Source organism: Cricetulus griseus, assembly GCF_003668045.3.
Source record: "Cricetulus griseus strain 17A/GY chromosome 1 unlocalized genomic scaffold, alternate assembly CriGri-PICRH-1.0 chr1_1, whole genome shotgun sequence".
NCBI classification, from domain to species: Eukaryota; Metazoa; Chordata; class Mammalia; order Rodentia; family Cricetidae; genus Cricetulus; species Cricetulus griseus.
The window spans coordinates 22869598-22881282 of NW_023276807.1; the positions used below are offsets into that span (position 1 = coordinate 22869598).

At 36.1% G+C, this 11685-nt stretch overlaps 1 non-coding gene across 1 annotated transcript; it reads right to left on the minus strand.

Annotated features, from left to right (window-relative positions):
* Positions 1–1428: 1428 nt before the first annotated feature.
* Mir30c-2 (microRNA mir-30c-2) lies at positions 1429–1507 on the minus strand. Its single transcript, NR_105202.1, has one exon. It is a non-coding gene; the product is annotated as a microRNA mir-30c-2 (primary transcript).
* Positions 1508–11685: the final 10178 nt, after the last annotated feature.

Sequence of the window (11685 nt, forward strand, 5' to 3'; positions counted from 1 at the left end):
GTAGCCTAATGTCCTCTTGTTAATTTATCTGAGTGAAAAGTAAGGAGAGCACATGTAGTGTCATACTCCGCCAACTTTCAGAAGATCTATAGAAGAGTCTACATCTCTGGCAGAAAGAATAAGTTGAAACATCAATAGCAACTGTTTCTTTCAGGACAATAAAGAACATTGTCTCCAAGAGGGTTTAAGCCTGAAGGCAAACCTAGAAAGGTTAATACTCATGCAAGTGAGTAGCTTCGCAGGTACTTTAAAAAGTGTCTATAACTGATTCAAGATCAGTTTGTTCAAATACTTCCTTGAACTCACATGCTGAAGTTACTGTATTTATACACAGTTTTATTAGACCTACACGAAGCAATACTTCTTATTGTCTTATATGCTATATTTAGGGATCAGGGGAAGTAAAATGTTCTAATAGATTTAAGGCAATAGAATGTCTTTTAGTTTAAATGAACGAGTATACCAAGGTTATATATGTGAATAAATATGTATAAATAAAATCTAATAAGCATTAAGTATTGTAACCTCTTAGGAGCTTGTTGTATAAGAACATACTTTATATTATCTCTGAAAAGAAGTTTTTGATATTGATTAGAACAAAAACAATACTTAGGTTGGGGATGTAGCTCAGTGGTAGATGCTTGCTAGAATGCCCAAAGCAAAAGACTTAGATTTTGGAGAAGTCCAAATTCTAGATGAGGTTAAATGAATTACAGGAAAAAGAAACAGGTTGCCATTTTTCAGGTTAAAATCGAACCTGGAAGTGAGTTCTATAGATTTTGATTAAAATTCTCTTTTTGTATGTCCTCCAACTGTACCTCCCAACCCTACCTTTTCTGGAAAAGTATAATTATATTGTCATTAAATAGCAGGCTTTACTCATATTGCTTATCATACCATTCTTTCTGCATGAGAATCTACACTGCCTCTGATCCCTGATAAATTAACAAGTCCAAGACACCGTAAAGATACAAACTCAGTGTATAAAATTGATGGGCTAACATGCAGGCATTTAGCATTTTATTGCTTTCATATACCAGGCTATCATAGCATTCCATGAAGTGTAGTTTCATACTGGTTAACTAAGCTTTCATCTTGTGGGTATATAGTTAACTTTTTATGAGATAAGGTTATTTGATATAGCCCAGGCTAGCCTAATTCTGGCAAGGTAGCCCAATCTGGTTTTCAATAATTTTCCTGAGTCTAAGTGTCCTAAGTACTGGTATTTATTATAGGGACACAGCACCATACCTGGTCTTCTTAAATAGTTAAAATATAACCAATCTCACAAAGTTTCTTGCATTTCTCATTATAAAGGAGTTAGCTCACCCTTTTACCTCTCAGAGTTGGTCTCATACCAGATCAGTGATAGGATTAACTATAAGACACAGGCCACCTAAGATTCATTTCTCTTTAGCTGTTTTCCAAGGCAGAGAGAGTAAACAGCCTTCTCCCAGCTTTCTTACTTTTCACAGCTGAGAGTGTAGGATGTTTACAGTATCTGTCACTCAGTGCTCTCTAGAGCAGGTTGTCGGTGAGCAGCACAAGCCTCAGGAAGCCCAGCAGCATTTGTAGAGACCATAATGTGTTACAGCAGAAGAGCTTCTAGGTCTGGAGCCGGTGAAAGGCCTCAGGCTGCTTACTTCTGATGACTGCTCAGTTCCTGTTCTGCACACACCAGGATTTTCCTGGGATCTCCGGGTTTGACCCTAAACATTCAGGCATTTGACAAATTTTGAACTTTAATAGTCTCTGCTTTCTCAAAATGGTCTCAGACAGTTCCTTTCTATTTACCATTACATTTTCTAACTTCAGGAAGACAAATTTGCCTTCTCATTATTTTAGACACGTGACTTTGTCCCATTTTACTCCTGCAGAGAACTGAGAACAACTGTTCAACTGTCTGCAGACAGAATTTTATCCAAAGGTTTAATTACTGATAGCCAGTTATCTTAATTATGAGTTATAAAATCATACATAAATCAATCAAATGAGCACAGTAAGTATGTTGGTTGGAATAAAAATTACATTCATTAAAATAGTATAATAATATTCTAACATAGTGCTAGAAATTTAAAGTCATATATAACTGGAAACATACACACAAGCAGAGCAAGTCAAGTCCTGAGTTCTTCTCTAAGAATGAATGACTCAAATGGTGCTTGGAGTTTGTTTGTTAAATTGATCTGTTGGGTAGTCATCACAGCTACAATACACTATAAAACAAGCCTACATGATGAGACTACCACCTATGCACCAGAGTGGCACACAACTCAAGAACAGACACAAATCACTCATTCATGCATTAGACAAACATTTATAGGTACCTACTACATACCAGCAATGTTGTAAAATGCTAGGTTAGGTGTAAGGAGTACTACCAATCTTTTTCTTCAAAATACTACCTAATCTGCAGAACATATGCATCAATCTCAGTGGAGGAGGTACTGTAGTGGGTCAAGAGTTACATGGTAACTGAGAAAACGCTGAATATTAAATAAAGTTGTTAGATGAAGATGTGTTATGGGGACTTGAGAGAGCTGCACACTGAGGATGATAGTGTATATTGAAATTTATCAGAAACAAGTCATGGAGAAATAAGTCTATATTGAGACCTTCCAAAAATTCAGCAACTAGAAGATGAGGGGTGAGAAGGGAGGCTGGTGATATAGGTGCTATGGAAAGAAGATGGGTGATGTAAACACCAGGCAGTGTAAATGGGAAAACGGCTTAGTATGTGGGTATTTTAGTACTAAAGCTAGAAAGAACAAATATGAGAACACACAAAGAGAAAAGCAGAGATCCAAGATAATCCCTCACATGGGTTTTAGTGTCAAGGCTTTCCAAGGAGAAGTTGTGGAAAGCCACATATCAAAGCTGACATCTCCCAGAGTATAGATGGAAGGCTCATAAACCCAGGTTGCTGCATATTGGACTTATGTTGCACTGAAATAATGGCATCTCTAAGAACTTCAAGGAACCCATTCTTCATTCAACTGTTTCTGTACTTTTGATCACCTATCTAGCTAGGCCCATATTGTCAGATCCTTAATCACGAATCTCTCCTCCAAAGCAGTCCCCATTCATCTGTGGCTAAATTTGCTCTGTCATCCTGGAGAAATTATCTATTCTGTCCTTTCCACATCACTGCGCTCTGCATGCTTGTCTATCACCAATTCATAGCTCATTATCATCAATATATAATTTTCTCTTTGTGAAACCAAGTTTAGTTTAGTTTCACTCAACTTCATTCGATTTCAAGAAAATCCACAACATGGAGCCAGGGTTTATTGGGTATAACCAGTAAATATTAAAAGAATAACTACGTGAACATTGCTATCTAATGTCTGGCAATTTAATGATCTCAAGATATATTAATTACTTGGTTTTAAATTTCTTTAAAGAAAAAAAAAAGAAAGAAAAGCAACAACAGTTTCTCAAATATTCTTTTAAGTTTCCCAGCAATTCAAAGTACAACTACTTTAGTTTCCTATGGCACTCTTGACTAGAACTGACCACATTATAATCAATATTTCCTTAAGTGACAGCAAGACCTTGTGAAAAGTTAATCTTCCCCGAGAGCCACCTGATTTTAAAATTTTACTTCTGTGATGAATTCCAAATGAAGGAAAGTCAGGGTGAAAAGTAACTTCATAGAAGTCCATGTAAACAGCTTAAAAATGTAGAAGAATGAAAGGAAAAAGCCCCAATAGTTCTGAAGACTGAATAATCATTTAAGAATTTAAAATGTTCTAAGTCAAACAGTTACTTAGTAAGAACTAAACAATTTTGAACACAACTTTAGTTACAGTAACATGGAATCTAGTCTGTATGCATCACAAACTCGAAACTAAAACTTGGCCATTTTCAGTTATAAATAGATATTCTAGTATACATCGAATCTAGTCACACTTGGTAAGATTCTGCATTCCTTTCACCCCTCCCCTTGTGCTCACAACTAGAATGAGATTTTTCAAGCTACAAACCTAGCATGCTGCTACCCCCCCCACCCCCCCACCCCAAAAAACTTTTTTTTTTTTTTGGCCATTATCTGATTTTTAAAATTCCCTGAAGGGCACAATACACCTAAATTATCAAGATACATAGCCCTTTCTAATTCTCATTTTAAACTTCAAATGTGACAGCCTTAAAACTATAAATAATGTACAAGAGAGAAACATGGTTAACATTTTGAGGCTTTATGTATCTTGTATACGAGGACTTAGCCATGGGTATTCGAATTCCTAGGACATCTAAACGGAAAACAGTAGCTTCTTTGCATCATAAACCATGGGCATTATCTCCCAGCTATTGCACTTCTGCCCCTTTCCTTTGCATATATCTCATTTAGGCTAGGTACCTTATGACCTTCCATTTCACTGTCATCTTGCCAGTGTAGAAAATGAACACTTGGACTGGTGGAATGGCTTAGTGAGTAACACTGCTTGCTGCAAAACCTGAAAACCTGAGTGCAATCCCCAGGACTAACATGAAGGAGAGAATCAACTCTAGTAACTTGTGCTTTGGCCTCCTCAGGTGTGGCTTAGCACACAAGTGCCCTCCCTACAGCATGGATACATGCACACATGCACACGTACACACACACACATTTACACACACTGAGTACGGGATCATTAGCCCCTTAGTTGTAACCCCAAATCCAAGCTTCTATAATGTAACAAATGTATCTTTTAGGAACAACAAATTGCATCACTATTTCTAAGGAACAACTATAAGAAATCACAACAAAACCTAACAGTACCCATTCTATTTAACAGTAACTTCATTTGTCACAAACTTATTCTAGTTGGGTTGCACTTTCTTGGATGCTAACTGCAGCAGAGACCATCTCACTACAGTGCTATATGAGCGTAACCAGCAGTATGCTGTAAAGTGAATAAAAAACTGTCCTCACAAAATCCAGAGCTTCATCTCACCCCAAAGTTCCCCAGTTTAATGGAAATACCCTTTGCTCTAAAAAACAAAAAAAAAGTTTACTGTTTAATTAACTTCTTTTGTTCATTTCCAAGAAAAAGTTGTCTTCTCCCAGCTAGATGTGTTACCTACTTTGAATCTCTGGTTCGATGCAATTTTCTGTCTAGATTCTTGCTACAACTTAAATCAACCTGTTTAAACCCAAGATTTAGTAACCATTGTTTTTCTCTTTTATGCTATTGTGCTCAGAAGAAAATAATAACAGATAAACTTGTTATACTTGATTTATATATATTTTAAAACTTCCTATTGGTGTTTTAAGTGTGGAATATCCAAGTTAAACACACACACACACACACACACACACACACACAGGGATTCTAAGGGTTTGAACAATGAAAGATATGAATTTTCAATGATGTAATGAAAAATGTTCAAATAAAATTTTCTCAAAGCCAATTTTAGTCATCTCTCCATGTGACCCGTGAACACAGATCACTTTGACACTGTTACTCATAATAAACAAATGTGGGTCTTATGTTGAAAAGTTAGCTAATTCTGGCTATGACCATGGTGATGGGAGTGTGGCAGTGGCCAAATAGAAGGCATTTTGATCAGTGTTTCCAAATTGGAACATATATTAGACAACTGTACAAATAAATCACTGTTTTAACTTAACTGGAAAATCATAGTACTATCAATCTTTTAGTTAAATCTTGTACATTCACTACAGACATACTGGAGCAACTTTAGAAACAACTGTCACTGTGACAGAATATCAAATTGTTAGTGGCATGACTTAAGATACAGAGACTATACTGTTCCTCCAGTGAAGGTTTTAGTACAAAGTAGCTTTTAACAACTAGCCATTGTGTTTCAAGTCTACAATCAAGCAACAAAGTATATTCATGTGCTGTGGAAAGAGTATCTGGAAGCCACAGAAAAATGATAGCAGTAATACAACCAGAGAAAGAAGAGGGGGACTGGGTAAAATTGATTTTAACCTTCTTGTCAATATTAACTTTTAAAAAGGGAATCTATTCCTGCAGCATTTATACAAGTTTAAAAATTGCACCTGTGCATTGTGACTGAAGTTCTATCATTGTCCAGCATTCAGTTGAAAACTTTATCAGAAATGGAATAAAGCTGCTAAACCTGTCTTTGTGTATCCTCAGAAGTTATAAAATGATAAAATAACATGGTGACACCTCATGATATGCCAAGGCATGTTCTCTCAGAGTACCTACCCTCAGAAGCATTTCCTGTGGTACTGTTAGGAGGGAGTTTCTAACCTTAACACATAACCATGTCATCATCCTTTTGGCCTAATTCCCTCTATAGGAAGAGGATAGATCTTTCTTTCAAGCCAAATGTAAAACCAAATATTGGTTGCTGCCTCCACTATGGCTCAGGGATATGGTGCTACACAAGAGCATGTGGTGACAGAAAAGGGAGGCCTTTTATGACATTCTAAGGGATGAAATGATTCCTTCTCAAAAAAATGTGGTCTAGAGAAAATAAAAAAACACACCAGCAGGTGTCACTACAACCCAAAGCACCTCTGCTTCTCTGCCCTACAAGGAGGGAATAGGAGTTTTACATTGCTGTAGGGAGCTCAAGCAGAGCTTCCAGTAATGGTGGCTGACACTGCCACACAGTGGCTGCATAATCTAAACAGGTGAGACTCCTCAAACCTCAGGTTAAGAATACTGAACAGTAAGTACGAAATGGGTGCTATAAATGATTTCAAATGCATTAAGTAGATCTTCTGGGAGGTAAAGGACTTTGGATGTTCAATTTTGTCCTTTTAGTAGGCAAACCTGAGGTATCAACCACTCTTATGATGTTTGATGGAGACAGATTGAAAGTGACTGAGCCCAAGTGATCACTCAGCACTAACCTTGCCATCTGCCATACTGAGCTTGCCTCTTGAAGAGGTAAAATTAACTGTTGGGAATATTCATAACTAATAAATCATATGGTTTATTTTAGAGACGAAACTACCCAGGCATTTAGTAGCATTTTATATCTTCTTTTAATTTCCTAAAAGTATATGACTACCTAAGGAAATGTTTGTAACATTGAATTTTGGGTTTTTATATGTATATGATATAAGTGACAATAAGCATACAAAGGCAAGGTAAATGGACCTGTATATAAATGAACATAATTATGTATATATAATTATTTTGAGTGTTAAAATGACAATGGTTTTAAATTGATAATAATAAATTAAAGAACATATTATAATCTCTATAGTAACTTATAAAATTGCCAGGAAATATAGCATTAAAAAAGGAAACAGAACTAAAATGGTATGCCAAAAATTATTTTAGATTTTAAAACGGCAGGGAGCTAGTAAGGGTGCTCAGCAGATAAAGTATTTGTTGTCCAATCCTAATGACCTATAAGCTTGATCCTTGGATCCCACATAAAGGTAAAACTACAGAACCCACTCCATAAAGTTGTCCTTCACAAACATGCTGTGGTGGGCATGACCCTCCACTCAAAGTAATAAAAAATAATAATAAAGGGCAGAAAAGGAAGGGCTAAAGAATGAAAAAAAAAATAGAAACAGCAAAGCCATAGACTAAAAATCAACACACCACTACTCAGGGCAATCTAACAACAAAGTCTGGATGTGGCTGCATAAAAGCTAGAATTACCTACCTATATGACTCCTATGTGGGACACACTTCATTCTTCAGCCTCTGGGCCATGGCTGCCATATTTCCTTTTGTTTACGCTTTAATCTATTCAGCTCACTTTCCATTATAGCAGTTTGGTTATCAACTTGTGAATGAGAAAACAACTATCTCCCGTATCGTACCTGCTTTTAAATTTTAAGGTCATAATGAGCAACAATCAAAGCTTAATTACTGCAGTAGATTGCACAACCTTCTACACGAGTAAGCATTCTATGTACTTCTCAAGAGATCATGCAATGTCTTTATAAACTGCTGACAATCAATATTAGAACAGGCAATTGTGGAATCAAGAGTGCAGGCTGCTAGAGCTATAAGAATATGATTTACCAAAGCAGAAAGTCAAATAACAAAATGCAGGGATCACTAGGTTTCTGTAGTGATCAAAATTGAGGTCAAGAAACATTAAGTTAGCATTTTACAGCTAATAAATGATATATACATAGAATCCTGGCATGGCTCAACTAATCTGTCATGCTTAAGAAAAGCAAAAAAAAAAAAAAAAAAAAAAAGCAAGCAAACAAATAATAACAACAGCAACAACTAAAACTATTTTTGACTCGAATATTTTTAAGATAATTTGTCATGATAGCAGATTGGTAGAAACACATCTACATGTCAATATTAATCAAAATGAAAGCAATTTCAAGAATAATTTGGCATAAGGTATCAATGTAACACATTCACTTAAGTTATCCACACGGTGTCTATTTATGACACTTTTTTAAGTACACTGTTACTTTCAAAATAACACAATTGTAAGGATACAAAAAATGGACCAGTGCTGAAGGGACATATGTAAAATCATAAAGCATTTATGTAGGATGGTAAAGCATTTTTCCTTTGTGGACTTTTTGGTATACTTTTTTTTAATGTTTCAATAACTTTTTATAACAAAGAAATACTGAGATCTCACAGACTCATGATGCTGAGTCTATACTAGGAATTCTTTTTAAGGAGATGAATAAAAGGCGTTTGCTACTGCTCAATAACCAGAACAGCAGCAGCAATGCACACATTTCTCAGGTGACCTACTATATTTGGTGAAAACAGAACATAGGGTGTTTCACACTTTAGGAAATCTGACAGTGATCCTTGTCACAGCACCAAGGGCAGTATCCCAGGGCAGGATTTTTTAGCTATTGTATATTAACATGACACAATGTTTTCTTCTGATGAAAAACAGAACCTTGGAAAACCAAGTGAAGAAAAATGTGCTATGCTTATACAACAACCTAGCATTGGAATACTTTGGATACTGTTCTCAGTGAGGGAACTAATTTTTAACTCTTTCTTATCGACAAACATTAGATCAACCAGCTTACCTTTTCCACTATATTTAAGTAGGAAGCTTATTTCTACTAGAAATATTAATTTATGAGGAAAGGCACTGTGGCAAAGGAACACATTTTATTTTCATAAAAATCAAAACTTCTAGCCCAGTTCACTCTTTTTCTTCTTCATTAAAAAAAAAATTAGAGAAAACTATAATTCTGTCACTGAAATTCATTTGAGAACTGTACATTTCCTTCCTAACCCATTAGAAGACAGAGAAGTTTGCAAGAAAAGCATGATGAAGTTCAAATGCCTGGTTCAAAAAATAATTGCTTAAGCCCAGTATGTCTTTGGGTAGCAAGAGACACCTGAGAGGATGTTAAGAGTGAACTTGCATGTGAAAAACCTTAATGCATTGTCCTTTATGTTATTTCCTCTGTAAAGACATACTAATAAGTTTACATATTATTCTCTTGCTGAGCTGAGACACAATAAGGACAGTCTGGAGACTAAGTTTGGATTTTGGTTCCATTTACTATTTGTGTCACAATGGGAAGCAATAAACTTTAGCACATACTCAGCTTTTAAAAGAAACATCATGATCAACTTTCATTAAGACACATCTCAAGTTTCAAAGTGTACAAGATGCTTCTCAATGTATAACTAAAAATTAAGGACTAATTGAATTCCTGGCAAAAATCACACAAAAAGACAAATATAATTACTTATGAAAATAATATATAATTTTACAGTGATGGTAAATTCCTGACATTACAGTATCAGTTGGGAAATCCCATTTTAGACGGATGAGGTCATGTAAGATCATTCTTACTTATGGTAATATCTGATCAGGAAAATAAATGAAGCAAATGTTTCTCTGGCATTTTTATTTATATGTGTAATTGCATCTAGACATTTCCACATCTCTATGTGACATCCATACATGTGTGTGACATATATACATATTAACAAGAGATTGAAAGGAGTCCACAAGCAAACAGACCATCAGTAAACACAAAGGACAGATGATAGCATTTGTTTTCTCTTGGGCAACTGGGTCACACACAGACCTTCTAAATTTGAGCAAAAATACTCTAGCCTAGCATCCACAGAAGGTGGCAGGAGAGCTGGGAACCTAGAACCAGGCTCCTGCAAACAGCAGCCTCCAAGGGACCAAAGACTATTCCTTTTCTCCAGTCTTTTAAAAGGGTTGCAATATTTTAGACTAAGGAATAAGCTGTACTAGATAAGGGAGAATGAACTGAGATAGGGTTAAATAAGAGTCCTGGCCCAATTACCTTGTGGTTTTCCACCCACAGACCTTTTGAGACCTCTGAACAGGTCTGATTAACTCAGAAGTCAGCTCAGGTAGAGTGTACACCTAAACAAAGAACTTTCAGAAGATGATTAATATGGAACACTCTGAGGTAACAGTGAACAAACTGGTATTGCCTAAGCAATTCTCTGAAAACTCTCTGAAGAGCATTGGACTTGGGCAACATAGTAAAAGATTGACTCATTGTTCTGCTAGGATTTCTTCCCTTGGTAAAACAGCCAAAATTTGTATATAGCAGTTCTAAGTTCAAGGACAGTAGATGACATGGCAGTGCCACTTTGAGAGCATGTTAACGAGACTGTGAAAGCTATTGCTAGTATGAACCTGAATTATAGTAGAACATGAGAAGTCTACTAATATTACTAATTAATGCTTTAGAAAGCAAGCTCCTCCAAATTCCAGTTTCTTGGGGTTTATTTGTTTCAAAGTTTTACCAGTTCACCAATCTATCTAGACCTTGACATGACATTTAATTTTAGACTCTCACAACTTGAATGGTTTCCATTTTAACATACACAATTTCTCAGCTCTGGTCTGGCCACTGCTGCTTCTCACTTCTTCTGCCAACCTTACAATATCTGGCAGTAATGGACAAGAGAGGGCAAGGAGAGTGCCTGACTTATTTACAGCTGTACCAACAATACTTAGCACCAAGTGCTACTTAGAAGGAGTAAGACATTAACAAGTATTTATGAGTGAACAGACATCTGAAATCCTTGGAGTAGCAATCATATTTTTAATTTTTTAAAGGTTTAAGAGAGAAGGTAAGAGGAAATTTATGTGATTTGAGTGTTGGTTTTTATTTCCTCTTTTTGAATATGATTAGTGGATGGACAGGGAAAATGTGTTATGTAATACATAATTGACCAAGGTGTCCTTGTGGAGAAGTTTAGTCAGAATTCTAACAGAAACCAGCCAAGAAGAGTGTTGAGCTCCAGTCCTCACTGATTGGACTTTCCTTGGATGTTTTCTGTGTAACATGGCAACTTTTATGAATATGGCCAGTTAAACTAGAGAATAAAGGTTTCCTCAACTGGACATGAAAAGCTTATGACTTGGGGTCCACAAAAACATGAACTAAAGATTAGCACACTGAACCAAATTAATGTCATTAGTAGGTAGTGTGTCCAAGAAATTGCCTATGCAGTGGAGGTGACATAGCTGCTGTGAACCTTAAGAGCACTTTTAAGGACCTATTCAAATTCAGGTAATGCAAGGACAGAAAAGGACCAAGTGGGGCAACAGAGCAATTTAAGTGAGAAGAGGACTGTGTTTTAATTGCTATTAAGCCTAAGCTGAGTAATAATGACTGAAAAAGGCAACATTAAGGGAGAAGCATGCTATCCTTAGAAATCAACCAAGTATTTATGGACAGAAAAGTAGCAGGCACAGTTCCCATGTTTTGAAGGCACAATTCTGTCACAGGAAGACTAC